This window comes from Vipera ursinii, assembly GCF_947247035.1.
Source record: "Vipera ursinii genome assembly, chromosome: 1".
NCBI classification, from domain to species: domain Eukaryota; kingdom Metazoa; phylum Chordata; class Lepidosauria; order Squamata; family Viperidae; genus Vipera; species Vipera ursinii.
In genome coordinates this window covers 1,859,902-1,864,212 of record NC_139512.1, presented here as the reverse complement: position 1 = coordinate 1,864,212, position 4,311 = coordinate 1,859,902, and positions in this window count along the sequence as shown.

The following is a 4,311-nucleotide window of genomic DNA, read 5'->3' as shown; positions in this document are numbered from 1 at the left end:
AGGAAAATAGGAGGAGGAAGGAACATTGTGTTCACTCCCTTAAGTTATTTATAAAAGGCAGGATAAAAATCTAATAAACAAGAAAAACAAATATGGGGGTGGTGAAACACACTACTTATGGCTCATGCTTATGGTGACCTCCTTTCTCCTCCCTGTATCAGAATGAAGGATTTACAAGATCAGCTAATCTACTGCCACCCCTTCCTAGAATTAATTTTATCGTAATGAATGCTTAAACCATTCTTTGGCGATGCTTGATATAATTTTTTTTTCAAATCCAACACCTGTCAAGGTGGGGCGATTTCTTTCTTCATCTGCAGGGGGCAGTGTTGCTCTCCTTTTAGGGCACAATTGGAAAGAAAGAATGGCTGCACTGTAGACTTGATTATCTGTACGTGTATTATTTATGTAAAGATAAATATCTCTGTGGTTAATAGGGCTTACTCTCGGGTAAGTGTATACTTACTGCTGCAGGGTTCAACATCTCTAAAATATCTGAGGGCAGAATAAAAAGTAACAGATGGAATTTATGAAAGAGAGATCCAATTTAGAATTAAGGAGAAATTTCCCAACAGTAAGAACAACTAATCAGTGGAACAACTTGCCTCCTGAAGTTATGGCTGCTCCAACGCTGGAGGTTTTTAAGAAGAGATTGGGCAGCCATTTGTCTGAAATAACAACAACAACAACAACAACAATAATACTGCTGCAAGCACATCAGATGGTTGAAAAAGAAAAAATGGCTTTGGAAGAATATCTGAAGCACAATGATGAAGATGTACTGAAATTAGTTTATCAGGAAGGCTTACTGACTACTGGAGAGACCAAACTGGCCTACAAGAAAGACCAAATGAAGAACAGAATAGAGGCATGGGAAGACAAAACACTACATGGCCAGTACATTAAAAAAATAGCTGGGAAAGCAGATAATAACAAGACCTGGCAACGGCTAAGAGCAGGAACGTTGATAAAAGAGACTGAGGGACTAATTCTGGCTACACAAGACCAAGCCTTAAGGACAAATGCATACAAAGTCAAAATTGAGAAGACAGCAACAGACAGTAAGTGCCACCTATGCAAAGAAGCTGAAGAAACAGTAGACCACCTGGTAAGCTGCTGCAAGAAGATTGCACAGACTGACTGCAAGCAGCGGCATGACAAAGTAGCAACAATGGTGCATTGGAAGATCTGCAAGAAATATCATTTGCCTGTAAGCAAGAACTGGTGGGATCATAAAATAGAGAAAGTCATAGAAAATGATAAAGTTAAACTGCTCTGGGATTTCAGAATTCAAACAGACAAGCACCTGCAACATAACACCCCGGACTTAACAATTGTCGATAAGAAAGACAAAAAAGTCTGGATAGTGGACGTCACAGTGCCTGCAGACAGCAGAATAGATGAGAAAGAACTGAAGAAGATCACAAAATACAAAGACCTACAAATAGAAATAGAAAAACTGTGGCAAAGGCAAGCAAGGGTAGTACCAATAGTAATAGGCGCCTTGGGTGCAATCCCAAAACAATTGGAGCACCACTTGAACACCATTGGCATTGACAAATTTGCCATTAGTCAATTGCAAAAAGCGGCCTTACTAGGAACTGCTTCCAGCCTGCGACGATATCTACAATACCATCAAAGATCCATATCTGCCTATCCCAGATCCTTGGTACGGACTCGATAGGTAGACAAAAATGCCAAATCCAGTCTGAACATCTGGCTGACTGTGCGATGAATAATAATAATAATAATAATAATAATAATAATAATAATAATAATAATAATAATAATAATAATAATAATAATAGGAAGGGACTTTGGAGGTCTTCTAGTCCAACCCCCTATACCATTTCAGACAAATGGCTGTCCAGTCTCCTTAAAAACTTCCAGTGTTGGAGCATTCACAGCTTCTGGAGACAGATTGTTCCACTGGTTAATTGTTCTAACTGTCAGGAACTTTCTCCTTAGTTCTAGGTTGCTTCTCTGCTTGGTTAGTTTCCATCCATTGCTTCTTGTCCTGCCTTCAGGTGCTTTGGAGAATAGCTTGACTCCCTCTTCTTTGTGGCAGCCCCTGAGATTTTGGAATGGTGTAGGGGGTTGGATTAGAAGACCTCCAAGGTCCCTTCCAACTGTGTTATTCTTTATTCTCATTCTTAAAGAACTGGCTTAACTTCACCAGCCCTAATACTGTAGAGTAGCCAACTTGATTCATAAATCAGAGAGAACAAAGTTTTATTATGGGGAATGAGCTAGATCTACTCTGGAACAAATAGCTGGCCTCTCACATGCGGTATGAGGACTGCATGGCAAATGTTTTCACTTGCTTTACCTTTCACTGGTGCTACGTCAACAGGAAAGTGTTACCCAAGGGTTTATCTCACTTGACTGTACTAGTGTCTGGTGGCTGAAATTCACAGTTGGTAAAAGTTGCCCAAGGATGTTATGGATGACACAGATACCTTCAAAATTAAAAGAATCCCAAAGGATCAGTTTGCCAGCTGGTTAGCAAAGATGGCAAATCCCTAACAAGTAAAGAAAAGGGAGAGCTACTAAGGTCCTATTTTGGATCAGTCTTCTCCAAGAAGAGTGTATGAATGTGGTCCACTTGGCCACTGTGAAGAGCGGAAGTCCAGCTTATGATTGATAAAAAGGGTATTACAGTACATTTAAGCTTTGAATGAGTTTAATCTCTAAGCCAAATAAATTGTACAAGAGACTACTTAAAGGGGCTTGTTGATGGTCTCGCTAAATATCCTTGTATTATCTTTAAGAAATCTTGAAATTACCAAGTAACTGGAAAACAGAAAATATCTTCAGAAAGGGAAGAAGAAGAAAAAGCAGAGAAACACAAACCATCCGTTTAACCATGAATACTTGGAAAGATTCTGCAGCAGATCGTCAAATGAAGCATTTAATCCGGAGAATAGAAGACAGAAGAAATGGCGTTATTTGAGTTTGTGAAGGGACGTCACACAGAAGAATACCAAATCTTGTTGACTGCTCCTTCAGTAAGCAAAACACAGAATAAGTGTCAAAAGTGCAAGAAGATGCATTTAGCTGAATAATGTTAGGAATGACTCATCTGGATCCCTTTCAGTCAGGATTCCAGTCTGGATAGAGGATGGAAATGACATTGGTCACACTTTTGGATGACCTCTGGGGGGAGCAGGATGGTGCTGGTGGAAGCTTTATCTGGGGCAAAATGTGCCAGTGCGGGCAGTTACGTGTGCTTCAAGAGCTGCAAACATTACACTTCTGCCTCACAGGCTGCATTGGTTACCAGTTTGCTTCTGGGTCCAATTCAAGGTGCCGTTTTTGACCTTTAAAATCCTACATGGCAGGCAACAAAGTTATTTGAGGGACCACCTCAGTTGTGGTCTACCTGTAATAGAGTTGGAGGCTTCTCAAAAGAAACCATTTGCCAGTGCCTGCAGTTCTGAAAACTATCGCTGGGATACACTTTCTTATCTAGGAACAAACCGTACCAGTTGCAGTTTTTAAGGAGGATGCAAAGGCATCTACAGGATGTAATGCTTTTGTCAAAATGACACACAAGCTCCACCCCTTCTATATATGTGTGCAATGTCTTGGGGTGTGTACTAAAAAGACAACCCTTGCACTGCATTGGTGTGATGCTGTTTTCATTATTCCATCCCTCCCTGTGGGTGCAAAGATATTCATCATATTTGTCGCATCATTAACACGAGAAAGATTACAGGTGATTAAAGGTAAAGGTTTCCCCCTTTCCCTTCGGCTCCAGGGGCCGGTGCTCATTGTCATTTCTTAGCCAAGGGAACCAGCAGTGACCAAAGACATTTCTGTGGTCATGTGGCCAGTATGATTATACACCAAACACACACAGAATGCTGTTTCCTGCCCACCAAAGTGGTATCTATTTATCTACCCGCATTTGCATGCTTTCGAACTGCTTATATGGGCAGGAGCTGGGACAAGGAACAGGAGTTCACCCCATCTCATGGCGCTTGGGTCTCTAACACTTGAGCTCTAACGCTTGAGCCATCAACCCCGCCACCCCACTATAGGTGATTGGGCAGAGTTTAAAAGGCATTTGGATTTTCAGACCAGCTTGCTTCTATGTGACAAATGCATGTCATAACCCTTCCCTCCGAATGAAATGGGCTGAAATGCCTGGTGAACCGCAGACTTTTAGTTTCAAGGCCTCCAGGTTGATACACTTTATGGCTGGGATGCACCTATGCTAGAAGTGAGGGAGAAAAGTCAGAACAATACCATCATCCGAGCTTTGAACTTGAATCTTTAGCAACTGTAATGTGGCTGTAGTATATGATC